Source organism: Rhinolophus hipposideros (assembly GCF_964194185.1).
Source record: "Rhinolophus hipposideros genome assembly, chromosome: 18".
Taxonomy (NCBI): Eukaryota; Metazoa; Chordata; class Mammalia; order Chiroptera; family Rhinolophidae; genus Rhinolophus; species Rhinolophus hipposideros.
Window position 1 is genome coordinate 49,598,807 of NC_138064.1, and position 15,441 is coordinate 49,614,247.

Genomic DNA, 15,441 nt, shown 5'->3' on the forward strand with positions numbered 1-15,441 from the left:
CTTCTGGTTTCAGTAGTTTTTGAATTGAAATAGGCCTACTAGAGGTTTAAGGAACAAAGAATGTTAAGCATTGCATTTTCTATCAACATGCAATAATCTCACTTTGTATTTCATCTGTGAAGATTTAATGCTTTCTTTACACCTACTAATAGAGCAAAAAGTCACTAAGTAGCTCAAGTCTCAAACCTCGAATACAACCTTTCTAAACCTGACAGTTTTAAAATTTATAAAACAAACAAACTCAGAGCCAACACTAAGGAAGAGGTGCTCACATTCAGGCCTAAGTAGATATTTGTAGATATTTATTGAAAATAAAATACTTACTAAAGCCAAAGACCCTATCTTAAAAGACCAATTAATTGATTAACTAACTATGATGAAATGATTGTGACCAAAGACAGATTTTTTAAAAAATTTTTTATAGCGTTTGACCAGGGAGAGAGAAGATGTGAGTTGCTGTTCTTCACATTGTTTTTCACTCTTGGTGAACACAGGCAAGTCAGTTTTTAACCCAAGTTTTTTCAGCTTGATTTTCTGTAAAGCAAAGTTCTGGTGGAGGTGGATGGAAAAGAAGTTGCCAGTGAATGCCAACTCCCCTTGTTTTCAGGGACTACCGGAGGTATTTTAAAAGGTCATGCTAGTCCACAGTGGGCCTTTAAAAATTGAGTTACTTTTTAACTGATTTCTTCTGAACTATTTTTATGCTGGCCATCTCATCCTACATTGCTTTGCGAAAGGTGAAGCAGTTCATGTGTTCTGTCTCTCCTAAGAGAGCTTCACTCTACAGAATTCAGTTTATTTGGCTGTCTTGTTACCCATCCAAAGTCCGTGTGACCAATGCTTTGAAAGGCCAAAACTCAAAATGTCAGAGTTTGGAGTAAGAAAAGGTTTATTGATCAAACTGGTGCCAAGCAAGAAGATGGGAGCCCTAATGGTACCTCAAATCCCTATTCAGAAAGTACAGACTTCAGGCTTCTTCTATGTCAGGGGAAGGGGAAATGGGAAGGGCAAGAGGTGATTGAGGACCAAAGACATCTGGGTGCCAGCAGGGGTCCAAGGAAGACTGTGAAACTTCACAGTTTCCAGTCCATAGACTCTGTAGATTTGAGTCTGGTCTCAAGGCTCCCGCAAATCTTTGATAAATAATCATTATTTTTGTACATTTCTCTTATCTCCTTAGGAGAGGCATTTTCTGCTTTGGGGCAGTTTTATAGAACTTAAGCTGCAAGCAGAATTCTTCTAATGATTAGCTTGTGTGTATGCAAGACTAAGCAGAAGCTGTTAACCTGAAGTCCATGGGGACAAAGCCAGCTTGAACAAGGTGGAGTCAGAGAGACTGAGCATTTCACTTTTTTATGTTGCCATCTCAGTTTTTGATGGATTCAAGAAAAGTTATGATTTTGCAAATCACCCAGTTGTTTTCTTATTAGTATGGCAGCAAAGTTCTTTTGCAGCTTTCTACTTCCTAAATTCTAAGTGAAAACAGAACCCAAATCTTTTCCATTCTGTCTCTTACAGTTGGGATCCAGAAAAAAACAGCTTTTTCAATTCTATCAGATTCCGCATTTCTGAACACTCTCTATTTACTTTCATTTTTGCCTGCCGTTTCTTTCCTGTGCTCATCTCTTTCTTGTAATACCTAGCCAAAGGCAGCCAAAATACACTATTTACATTTCTTTCTACCATCCCTTCCTCCAGAGCTGCTGGCATACTATGCTTATGCTCTACCTCCCCAAGTTATTGCAGGTGGAAGCTTTAGAAAATGTTTTGCTGCTACATAACAGATCAACAGCTTTTTAATCACCAACATTCGTGTCTTCACTGCTTTCCTGTAAAAAAAAAACACAGAAAAAATCCTAAGAAAATGCTTCAGGTTTTGGTTATATAGTATCCACAGGGACTGATTTCTTTGTGGAGTTATTGTTGTCCGATTCGTTGTAAATTCCAGGGGAGCGCTACAGATGCTCACCTCACTCTGCCATCTTATCCCCAACCCCCAGGGACTGATTTCTGATCAGGATAAATTATGCTATGCTGTGCAAATCTCAGTGGTTTAACAAAGGTTTGTCTCTCACATAAAGTTTGATGCGGTTGGGTAGCCCTCCTCTATCTGGTAGCCCCACCATTTGGGACACATGGCTTTAAAAGTTGTTATGTCAAGGGAAGGATGGAAAAGCACATTGATTTTTAATCTCCTTGGTCTAAAAGTTACTCAGGTCACTTCTACTCACAGTTCAATGGCCAGAATTACTCATGGCCCCAAACTAAATGCCGTGATGGTAGGACACGGGAGAAAACGGACATTTAGTCAGCACTACCTCTGTTACCCCTTTACTCTATTATTCCAATATATGATAAAAAAAAAAGACTGCCCTTTCTCTTGTTATTATATTTGAGATAGAGTTAGTAAATATATGTCAGATAGTAACATTGTCTAGTAATGCTCAAGGCAAGGGCCAAGTCACTGGAGGTTATCTGTTAGCTTCTGCCCTCCCCTCTTTCCACAGTTTCTCATGAGGCTCAGATGGAACTAAGACTGAAAGACCTTTGAGCTCTCATCACTTTCATGCCTAGTAAACACTGATAATCAGGGGTGACATTAGACTGGCACACATCGGTGTGGCACACTGCCATTTGTAGCTGGGAGCCATTCTAATTGGTTGAGTACACATTCTAATATGCCAGTACTCATGCCTATGATTCTTCATTATATGGACTATTATGCCTGCTTACTATTCAAATATACCAAATTACTTCTACATCCTGTTGGTGCTGAGTATTTTGTTTTTGTTTTTAGGAAACAGCAATCTAAACGCAACAACCTAAAAATACCATAAATATTTATGTTAAGGTACTTTGAAAAGGCAGCTCATAAGGCTTGCTTAGAACAGATCACCAGAGCCTTTCTATATATCCTCTTATGCATCTTTTCCTCACCTAGTATTTTTTACTCATAGCAGTGGCCAAAATTTCCTTTCTCTTGCTCTGTTCCCAGAGTCCTCTTTCTATGAGGTGGCTTTTTGAGTTCCTATTCTTTCCCTGCATTGCCCCTTCCCCCACTTTACACCTTATAGGTATGTGACCCTACCTGCTGCACAGGGCCACATGGATAATGTAGCCTAATCCCACTTGAACTGCTTTACCAGTGCCTAGAAATCTGGCGAAGATATTTATTAGTCACTATTTTATCTAAGACCATACTAATTCTTCCATCAATGATACTCAAATTTTTGTCACAAGAAAAAAAAAAGGGGAAGATACTGCTCTTAAGACACTGACATTTTTGTCATAAATAGAAGCTGAGTTGCTGGCTCACCATATTGCACCAGGCAAGTTTTCAGGAGTAGAGTGTCTCTGTGTCAGTTATGGCTGATGAAACCCACCCTAAGACCAGAATCTGCCAACTTCATCACAAATGTGTGGGAATGACAGATTTCCCCTGCCTCAGATATTAACAAACTGCAGATGGAAAATAATTCTGCCTTCTAAAAAGTGGATTTATTTCTCAGTCTGTTAAAATGCAAATGCCCTCAAAAGTGAACTCAGCTCCCTGCCACTGCAGGTTTGCCAAAGTCTTTGTTCTTAAATAATATTAAATATAACTGTCCTTTGAGACATTATAAGCAACATTTAATGCTTGGATAATCAAATTGATTTTGTACATGATGCTGTCCTTATAATTTCTAAGAAACATAGTATCATCTATCTTGATAGGAATTGCCCTTCTCAAACTGATGGTTTGGAGCTGCAATCTTTTGTCTCCCTGAAGTATAGATAGATGATAGATAGATAGATAGATAGATAGATAGATAGATAGATAGATAGATAGATAGATAGATGATACTTTGATCAACAGACAATTATATAATGGACATAGGGGATACATGAAAATGGAGCAACAATTGACATCACATAGTACCACAGTGGGTAGGCAAATGGGGGCTGATGCATCTGTGTGACATGAAAGAATCAATAAGAAGAGAAACAGTAGTTAAATTACTCTTAGAAGTGGTGGGAAGAACAGCTTGAGGAAGGTAGCTTGCCTGTGTGTCTTGATAAAAGGAACACTTGAACAGAGAGGTTAAACAACCTGTAAGGTCTGAGCATTTCAAAGGAAAACAATTAAGTCTGATTCCAGGGATTGAGCCTGGAAAGGATTTTGTTTTCTTGAGGATCTATTGTTGTGAGAGACTACTTGCCCACAATTATACACTATAATGTGGCAAAGCTAAGAATTAAAGATCCTTCAGATCCCACAGTTGCTGCTTTTCATCATATCAGATGATCACATATTAAATCAAGAGGCAAGGAATGGAAGGAGGAGGAAGAAAAGGGAGGGAGAGATATTAAAATCAATAAAGGATGGTAGTGCTGGTGATCACGAAATGTAATATGAACAGAAAAATCACTAGCGTGAACTGATGAGTTTTGATATAGAGAAATAGATACATGTGTTTATAAATATATATATTTAGAATAAACACCCCAACATTGATGAACACATCTTGTGTCCAAATCTTGATTCCTAAATACCATTTTTCTATAAAAGAAACTAACAATTTTTTGGAAAATGGCTGATTCTGGCCTAGGGCAGGGAAAGTACAAGATGAGCCTAGAACATCTTGTGATTCAAAATAGTAAGAAAGTGCTCAAAAAATAAGAACATGTCAGGGGATACAGAAGCCAGATTAAATGGACTTCCACTAGCTAAACTGAGAACAATTTGAGAAAAAAGAAATTAAAAATGATAGCAAGGGATTATAAACCATAGCATAAAATAAGAATCCACAGGTTTATACCTATAAAAATAATTTTAAAAATAAATAAATGGCAGAGATGGGAAATCTCTTCTTTACAGGAGAATTCCAGCTGATAAATACAGAAAGAATGAAGGAAATTGAAATCACCATTTGACCAAATATCACAATAATTGTTTCAGGTAAGAATCACGAATAGATGTAAAATTAGTGTGTGAACATGTGATGAGATACAGGATATTTACAGTATCAAAGGATCTCCCAACAACATACCTATTCAATTACATCATGGTAGCATCATTACTGGTAGTGGGATAAATTCAAATTTTTTTGCCTCATGATATGATGCCCTGAGGAGGTTACATCACTTCTGTGATATTCTTGTCCCAAATTCACCACATGAATTTAATCCTGAGGAAACATAGGAAAAAATCCAAATTGAGGGACATTTTACAAAATAACTGGCCAATACTGTCCAAATGTTTCAAGGTCATTAAAGACAAAGAAAGACATGAGAACTAAATGCCATCCATCATGCTGGATTGGATCCCAGGCCAGAAAAAAAGACATTAATGGGAACAATAGCAAAGTTTGAATATGGTCTATAGATTAATAATACTTTACCAATCTTAATTTTCTGATTTACATCATTGTACTATGCTTAAGTGAGAAATAACATTTAGGGAATCTTGGTGAAGGATATACAGGGATTCTTTGTAGTATTTTTGCAACACTTTTGTAAGTTAAATATTTAAAAAATTATATTTCAAGATTAAAAGTTAAATATTAAAAAAATTACCTTTAATGAAGCAAGTGACATTTCCTCTGTTGTGCCCTATGGTGCCCAAACCAGAGCTGTCTAGGGTAGAAGAAATGACCAGGCTTCTCAGATGGAGGTTGAGGTGGATTGAGTTATTCTTAGTCACAGAATGTAGAATTGGAGGTGACCGTTGCTATTCAAAGCACTGTTCATGGATCAGCAGTGGTGGTATCACACGGAACTTATTAAAAATACAGGCTCTCAGGCCTACACCTACCACTACTGCTATGACTGAATTACAATCTGCACTTTAACAGGATCTTAAGGTTCTTTATATGTTGAAAATTCCTCATTTATCTCAGGGGTTCTTAACCGTGGTTGTCCATTGGGACCATCTGGGGTGTTAAAAAATTCCTGAAGCCTAAGTCCCTAGAAATACTGATTTAATTGAAGAAATGGAGACTCAGAGCCTAGGGGTGGGGGTGAAGGATGAAATACAAGAAGGTATTAAAAAGGTATCATTTATTAATTGCTTCATTTGACAACTACTTTTGAGCACCCATTATGGCCAGGCACTCTTCAAAATCTTGAAAACACAACTGTGAGCAAGACGAACTCCTTGCTTTCATGCGCTTTCCTTCTAGATGGGGAGATGGAAGACAAATATGTTGTCACGTGGCAGCCTAACCCTCTGTCCTCTTGTGCCTTTCCCTAAAGAAAGAAGAGTCTGTGAGACTGTCCCTTTCAGGGACCTTGCTTTACCTTTATACTTACACTTTATGCCTTTCTGTTTGGCCCCCAAAAGATGGTTTGTCAGCCAATGATGGGTAAGATTTCTCACGGGAGAAGCAACCCAAGCCAGGCAGAACCGTGTGGGGATCACCAGGAGAACTTATGGGGTCAAAAAAGGTGGGCACAGTCACCACCTTCCCCCGCCTGAAGAGAGCCTCTGCCTATGTGGCTAGATTCCTTCCCACAACTTGCTTGGGAAGTGAGTCAGTGAGGTGATAACATCAGCTCTCTTTCCATTCTTAGCAATAAGTTTCAGTATATAGGATTTGTCCCTGGGAAGGCACATACCATCATTATTAAAACATCATGGGACTTTCTGTTCTAGCTGTTTGCAGGCAAGGGTGACTGGTTTGAATTAGTTTTCTGGTATGATGTATGAGACTCACAGACCGTGGAAAAAACAATGCTACTTCCTTGTATGTTTATCAATAAAAGCCACAAGATGGTCCAATTCAGGGCTCACAGTCCTTTGAAGCTGTGAAACCCTTGGCCCTCTGATTCAAAACTTTCTTGATTTCTGTTTTCTTTTTCAACCCAATGCCACCGCTTCTCGTTCTCTCACTGCCCGTGTTGCGCTGGACGCGACACAAATACATAAAGAAAATATATACCATATATATTATTTGAGACTGTGATAAGAACTACAAAGAAAAATAAACCAGGTTATGGAACAGAGAATGATAGAAATAAGGGGAGGAAAGGCCTCTTTAACCTGGTCACATCTGGGTGAAGAGAAGGAGTTAAGAATGTTCTAGTCAGAAGGCACAGATGGAGAAGGGAACAAGTTTGGGTGTCAAGGAGGATGGCAAGAAGGCCAGTGTGCCTACAGTGGAGTGATAAAAAAGAAGACAGTGGTAGAAAACTTATCAGAGACATCACTGCAGGGCCTTGTGGGCTGAGATACAGAATTTGATTTTTATTCCGAGTATAATAGGAAACTATTAGAAGGTTTTGAACGGGGGAATAAAATTACCCCTTAGATGTTTTAAAGATTTCTCTGGAACCTGGGTGAAAAACTGACTAGTGATACTGGAACAGGGATTGAGAACCAAGGAGAGGCTGTGGCGTAGGTGAGAGGCGACAGTGGAGGTGGAAGAAGGAATCAGATTTAGGGTATATTTTGAAGGCAGAGCTGATAGAAATTGGTGCTACACTAGATTCAGGATATGAAGGAAAGAGGAAAGTCATGTATGACTACTAGGTTTTGACCTCAGCAACAAGGTGAATGGTGAAATCAATGACTAAGATGGGACTACCTAATGTTACTTTCACTGGAGGGGCTCACTTATCTGTGGCAAGAGAACAAAACAAAACAAAACAAACTAAACCAACAAAGCACTGCTTTGGAGTCTCTCCTAGTTGGATCTTTACTAGTTCCTTCTAATGAACTTCCCACATCCTCATGCCCTGATGAGATGGTAGCCCCTTACTCTCCTCTCCAGTAAAAGTCTGGACTGAGCTGGTCAGACCTGGATGAAGAGAAGGCATCAGTGAGTAGGAGAGCTCAGGGCCCAAGGAGCCTGTCCGTCCTCCTGTTCCCAGACAAGTCAGTGCAGTGACTGACTAGCGTTTCCTTTTTTTTCAAGACACTGCAAGCAACAAATGGTAAAGAAAGACCACATATGAACTGAAATTAATCCGATGATCAAATGACACTTCTAAAAAAATTCAGACATATTTTGTGTTATGCATAATTACTGTGCAACATGGTGAATTGGCATACATGTCATAAATTTCTGTAGTTAGGATAACTTTCATACAGCTAGTCCAACCAATTATAGAATCAATTCTGGCCTGAGGTCTGAGATGCCCAGGAAAACTTCTGAATCTTAGGAGAAGTTCTATCTTGTAGGGAAGTAGACAAGAGGAGCTGTAGAGAATATAATACTGTTTTTCCTTTCTTAATTTTCTTCTGTGGGTAGAGAGTGTTTAAATGAGGGTCAATTTCAGAGAAGTGGTGTGACCTAGAGAGAAGAGAGAGGCAGAATAGACTAATTACAAGGGCATTACTACTTACGAAGCATCCCCTAAATGCCAGGCACTAGAATAGCTGCTTTGTGTATATTTTGTTTAATAAGGATAACAAGCTTTCAAAGAGAATATTACCATCCCATTTTATATATAAGGAAACTGAAGCTTAGATAAAAACCAGTATTGTTTCCTACAGGCACTTGGACCACAGATAAAGTACTCATGACCTCATACCAGATGACCTTGAGCCACTCTGAATGGACCAAAGAACCCAGTAGAACCAGAATGATTCTGCAGAGGGAGCATGACGGATGAATTTCTTACTTGAAGAACATATCCATAGACAATGGGTTGCACAGTACTTTCATGTGGGGTTCCCTGTGCATACAGAAGGTGTTGACCTCATCTCTAAAGTCTCCTATTTCTGGAGAGATGAATACATAGTAGGCCTTTCCCCTTTTCCATGAGGTCTGTGATCTGCTGAGTCAGCCAGCCCCCAACTCCTTTACCCCTAAGTCCTTCATTCAAAGGGTAATACCACCCACACTGAGAAAATCCAGTTGTGATGATCTTTAGGGAGAGAAAGATGCATATTTAGGAGTAAGCAGGGGAGCCTCCTACTCAGAGCATTTGAAGAATTCCTATGATGCTGAGCACCAGGTGGTGTCCATGGACAGGAGGCCTGGCTGAGCCCCAGCAAAGGATTCTGGGAAATCTCTCTAACCAGCCTTCAATGTTAAGATATCAAGAGCAAAGCTGGGAGGTTTGAGCACTGAGCTTTACAGTGAGTGTCTGTGTAAAGGGGACATGATGGAAGAGCAGTTTCTACCAGACAGGAAGGTGCATAGAGTTATTTCATCATGGAAAAGAGGATCCAAGGAATTACAGAACAATATTCTAGGGGATAAGACTGAAATAGAAGGTATTTTGTATCCTCATCCCTTGGAGAGAGGTGGTGCTGGATGTGGACACCCAAATGCAAACCTCAGGCTGGTTAAGGAGAGTCCGAGAACAGGTGGGCCTGTGCTCTAGTTAGGCCCTCCATGTTGTGGGCTGACTTGTGTCCTCCAAAAATGTAGCCTGGTGTCCTTACCCCCAGTTTCTGTGAATGTGATCTTGTTTGGAAATAGGGTCTTTGCAGATATGATCAAATTAAAAAGAGGTTGTACTGGATTAGGGTGGGCCCTAGTCAAATGACTGGTGTCCTTATAAGAAAAGGGAGACTTAGGCACAGGGACACACAAGGAGAACACCATGTGATGACAGAGGCAGATACAGCTGCAAGCCAAAGAACGCAAAGGGTTGCTGCCAACCACCAGAATCTAGGACAGAGACATGGAACATAGTTTCCCTTAGAGCCTCCAGAAGAACGAACCTTGCTGACACATTGGTTTTGAACTCCTAGTTTCTGGAACTATGAAAGAACAATTCCTGTTGTTTTAAGCTACACAGTTTGTGGTGATTTGTCATAGAAACCCTAGGAAACTAATTCACTCCTGCTACATCCAACACAAGTGGATGTGGTAGGAGACCAATGGTGCAGATGGGTCAGTGGTAGGATGAAAAATATAGAGAGGTTCCCCTCTTCTCTTGCTTTGTCTCTCACAGGGTCACATAGGAATCTCTACATCTCTTCTTCAACGTGTGTTGACAAGTTTGAAACCATCTCCAAATTGGCAACAATGCAAGATAGCCTAGCTGAAGACAAGTAGGCTATCAGAGCTTGTATAGCTAAGAGAAATAAAACCCTGGCAAATAACAGCTCAAAATGAGTGAAGATTCACTCAATTCACAATAAAGTGAAAATGGCATGAGGACAAGGACCCAAGAATAATCTTAAATGACTTTTTAGTAACCTAAAATGAATCAGATGACATTCTTTTATAAAGCACCATTTTATTCAAGTTCTTGATTGAAGATTTTGCCTCTTAAAAGGAAATGTGCATTTTATCAAAAGGCTCTTAGAACCCAATATTTTGACTTACTTTGAAAAACATATTCTTCAGCTTATAAGATAAATATAGATTGTGACAAGTCTATTTTAGGCATGGCAAATAGAAGCATTCCATATATATCAAGCAAAAGCATGAGACACACGAACTTTTTGACTATACTGTGGAAATAACATGAGCTAATATTTCAAAACTCTGTTTCATCAATCACAGATCTGATGGGATTAAAATAAGTGAAATGAGAATAAGCACTGATAACATTAAATTTTGTGGGGATTGAAGGGTTAGGTCATGACTTACCATTTCTTGGATACCTGCTTTGGCAAACACATCATATAACCCAGGGAAGACGTTGATCTTCGTTTCTACAGAAACTATAACAAAGGAAAAGGAGATTTATCCCAAAAATCTCATTCCAAACAGAGAACTTTATAATAAGCAATAACAACCTCATTGTGAAGAAGCTTATTAATGATGAAAAAAAAGTTGACACTTTTAAATTCTGATGGACAGAATTTAGATAAAAAGCTGCGTTGGAGGTCCGGCCATATTCTAGATAGGTCAAGCTTTCTCAGATTAACTAGCTTTTGTGTGTGAAAAATTTTTTCTGATCATTAGTAAGAGGGATTACATTTATTCAATGTCACCCTACAGGTCAAAATAGGATCCAAAATTTCAATTAAAAAAAGAAAAAAAAGAGCGGATTAAGTGGCCCTACAATGCTGTAGGTAGCTTTTTAAGTTAGTGAGCTTCTGGTCCCTTGAAATATTCAGATACTCTTTGTATAAAATGTGTAAGTCATCTTATGGTCATACAAATCTGTGGCAAAGCTTTGATCATGTCTTAGAAGTAGCACCTTCCCTCTAGAAGACTGTGTGATCATTAGTATGAAATAGGTTATCAAAGTGACATGGACATTACTGTCGAGTAACCGACTGCACAGAATTATTTAAATGTGTCAGATTTTGCCTTTTCTCTTAAACAGTATTTTAAGAATTCTTATTACAGTGGCAGGATTTACCCTTTTTCTTCAGGGTGAAAAGCAGCCCTGCATGATACTATTTCCTGGTTTTGAACTCTTCAGCTAATTGTTAGAGTCTGTGTCAAGTTTTATTCCATGATAAAAGGATTCCATAAGGTCACTGCTTCTCAGGGAAAAACTGCAAGAAGAGCCATCAGAGAACACGAGATGTGTGTCGCCAGTCTATTAAACTTGAATTATTTTAATAATTAAAAAATCAGAATGGAAGGATAGGGAAGACATGGATTGGAGAAAAGGATTGAGAAAAGTTCTGAAACTATTAGAAACCTTTAGATTATTTGTAATGCAGTCACCCAGAGGGACTGAACTGGGCAGAGAAGAGAAGAGTTGAGGATGAATTTGCCTAGGAACTTAGTTTTGTATTTTTCCTTGCCACAAAGGTAAGGAGACAGAAGTCGAATTTCGTCTGGTGGAAAGGAACAACATTTTCTTCAGTTGGGTGCCACGCCTGTGCGAGGTGCTCTATCCACATCACCTCATTTAATCCTCACTGTAATCCAACTATGTATTGTTGTCTTTCCCACTGAATAGTTAGGAAAGGCTAGTAATCAGGAAGGCGAACTGCTGTTAACGAGCAACCCCCCAATATCAGAAACTTAATATGAATACAGATTTATTTCTTGCTCAGGCAAAAATCCAGTATGGATGTTGAGTGGCTGTCCTGGGGGTTTTCCTCCAATTTATAACTCAGGGATCCAGCTGCTCCCATCAAGAGGCGCCCCTGATGGGGGTGGGGACAGTGAAAACAGTGAGCAAGGAGAATCATGGGGATGATTATCGCCACGCCTGCAATTTGTGTATATCAGTTAGATCCACACTCAGTTGTATAGAACTCAGTTTCAACTACCCATCCAGATTTAAGGGTGGGTTGGAAATGCACACTAATTACATACTCGTATGTGCCCAGAGAAAGAGGAAAGCTGAGAACGGTAAGAAGTTTCTGCCACAGACACTAACAAATGAGAGGTTAAATATTTGTTGTTGATTGTCTATCATCTTTCAACAAGATGTAAAGCAGATCATTCAAGGTACATGCCCAAAGCCACACAGCTGTTCAGAGGCACAGCCAGGATTTGAAGTCATGTTCACTCGGCTCCAAATCCTGTGGTCTGAACCATATCATATGGCTTCTCAGGCTGTACTACTCCAAGCAGGAACTTTGTGGTATACCTTTTCAGATGCGTGATAGCCTAAAGTACCTTTTGCAGGCTGGCACAGGACATATTCCCTTCAAAAGTGTATTAGAGAAGACCAAAGACAAATGTGGTGAACTCCATGTAATTGCTGTGTTTTTTCAGGACATGGGGAGGAACAAGTTCAAAAGGGCAGAACCATGGTCTGTTTTGTTGCCTTCATTTTGATTTTTGTTTTGTTTTTTCAGAGGTTAATCTCCTCTTTACACATACCACTTAGAAGTGTGGGGTTGCCACCTCTCTCCCTTTTCATCTGGGTATAGAGATGAGAGTGCTTCTGGAGGGTGTTCAGCCCCTTAATGTTTTATTCTTGATATAATTACAGGCTTAATTCCAGCTCCAAGGTCAGCCATACACAACACCATTTTTCCCATACACCTGGAAATACTACCATCAAAGCAAATACTTCTCTCTCATCTTAGTTCCAAATGAGTCATTCAGGGAACATACATCCTGAGGCTAGAAAAGGATGCTATTCTTTCTTTCTTTTTCCCAGGGGACAGAGGTAATTAATTCAAGGTCAAGTGGAGACATTTGGGTTTAATAGGTGCCTTTTTTTTTTCTAAATAACTCTTTATTTAGAACTAAATAAAAGAACTAAAAATTTTCCTTACATTTCTGCCAATTCTTTGGCAAAAGAAAGTTGGTCAAGTCAATTAGTTTTCCTATAAAAGGAGAGTAAAACGATTAGTTTTTGTAGAGGAAGTCAGATGGCTGAGAGTATTTCAACGCTGATATTCATAAGAAATTATGGAGACCAAAAGCAAGTAGAACATCTTTAAAGGCCTGACAAAAAACCCCCCACAAAAAAAAGCTTTAAAAACCTCAGAATTCTACATCCAATATAAATAGCCTACCAGATTGGAAATGCAGTAAAGAAATTTTCAAATAAAACTAAAATAAGAATTTGTTGCAAGCAGAACTGCATTACAAGAAATGCTAAAGAAAGTACTTCGGGCTAGAGGAAAATGATGTCATACAAAATCTAAGATCCTAAGAAAAGAATAAAGAACTCAGAAATCGTAACTATCTGGATAAATGCTAAGTCATTTGGTTTTTACCGTCTTCCTCTTAATTTCTTTATTATGCATTTAACTTTAAAACAACAAAAAATGTTGTGGAGTTTAAAGTGTATAGCTGTAGTACATATAGTTATGGCATAAGGACTGGGGTGGGAATAGATGGACCTAGATGATTGTAAGATTTCTATATTTAGTACATGAAGTGATACAATATTAACTATTATTAGACTATGAAAAATTAAAGACATATGTTGTAATTTTTAGAGCAGTCATTAAATACATGTTATGCAGAGAATTATGGCCAAAAGTCAATAGAAAATTTAAAACAAAATTAAAAAAAATCATTCTAATAACCCCAAAAGACAGGATAGGAAACAGAAGAATAAAAAACAGAAGTGATGAATGCATAACAAATACTAAAGCAACAGACCCAAACTCAAGTATATCAATAATTGTGTTAAATAATAATGGACTAAACAGCGCATCTATAAGGTAGAAATTGTTAGAAATTGTATTGGATAAAAATACCTGACTTGGGGCGGCCGGATGGTTCAGTTGGTTAGAATGCTAGCTCTGAACAACAGGGTTGCCGGTTCGATTCCCACATGGGCCAGTGAGCTGCGCCCTCCACAACTAGATTGAAGGACAACGACTTGGAGCTGATGGGCCCTGCAGAAACACACTGTTCCCCAATAAAAAAATAAACAAATAATACATGACTCAACTCTATAATGTCTACAAGGTATGCACTTTAAGTATAAAGATTCAGATATGCTGAAATGCTGAAACTAAATGAAAACATGCAAACATTAAGCATAAAAAGACTGGATTGGTTATACTAATATCAGACCAAATGGATTTTTATACTATAAGATTACCAGATATAAAGAGGGACATTTCATAATATAAAAAATGTCAGCTTATTAGGAAGAAAATAAACAATCAACGTATATATGCCTAATAAAAGAGCTTCAAAATACATGAAAAAAACATCGACAAAATTAAAAGAAAAAATAGACACATTTCAAATCATAGTTGCAGATTTTAATATTTTTTTCTCAGTAAAGATCTGAACAACACTCTATTAATCACCTTGATGTAATTGATATTTATTGAAAAGCACACAAAAAATGAAAAATACACATTTCTCAAGTTCACATGGTATATTTACCAAAATAGAACATATGCTGGACAATAAAAGAAGTCTTAATATACCCATTTTAAAAAATAGCTCTCATTTATCTTGAAGTAGAAATAAATTCCTCAACCTGATTAAGGATATCTACAAAAACAAAAAGCCTATAGCTAAGTTCATACTCAAAACTAAATGTCTCATTTTTTTCTACTTAAGTCAGTTGCAAGGCAAGAATGTCCACTCTCAGTACTTCTATTCAACATTGCATTGGAGATTCTAGTCAGTGCAATAAGATAAGACAAAAAGAAGGTAAGAAAAAAATACACATAGAGATTAGAAAGAAAGAAGTAAAACAGTCTCTATTTGCCAGTGACATGATAATGTATGTTTAAAATTCTAAGGAGTCTATTAAAAGTCTCCCAGATTTATAAGTAAATTTAACAAAGTCACAGAACACAAGGTAGATACATAAGAATCAATTGTATTTCTATATATTAGCAATGAATGATTTAAAAAATGAAATTTCAAAATTCCATTTACAATAGCATCACAAAAAATATTAATACTTAGGAATAAAGTTATCAAAAGATGTGTGAGATATGGACATTGAAAACTATAAAATATTGCAAAGGGTAATTAAGGAAGACCTAAATAAATGGAGAGATATATCATGTTTAAGGATTGGAAGACTTGATATTGTTAAGATAATTTACCCCAATTGCAAGTATAGATTTCATGCAATCTGAGTGAAAATATAAGCAAATTAAACAAAACAAATTGACAAACAGAAGCTAAAAAATTTTATGTGAAGGCACAG

At 37.9% G+C, this 15,441-nt stretch overlaps 1 long non-coding RNA gene across 2 annotated transcripts in view; it reads right to left on the reverse strand.

The window, feature by feature from the left end:
• Positions 1-408: 408 nt before the first annotated feature.
• Positions 409-15,441, reverse strand: part of LOC308510405 — a 30,789-nt gene continuing 15,756 nt past the window's right edge. The window contains exons 2-5 of one of the 2 annotated variants that reach the window (XR_013995341.1): positions 14,018-14,171; positions 10,533-10,606; positions 5,031-5,168; positions 409-1,829 (exon numbers count right to left, since the gene is read on the reverse strand). This is a non-coding gene — a long non-coding RNA (uncharacterized lncRNA). The remainder of the gene's footprint in view (positions 1,830-5,030; positions 5,169-10,532; positions 10,607-14,017; positions 14,172-15,441) is intronic. The other variant, XR_013995340.1, reaches the window with a different exon arrangement.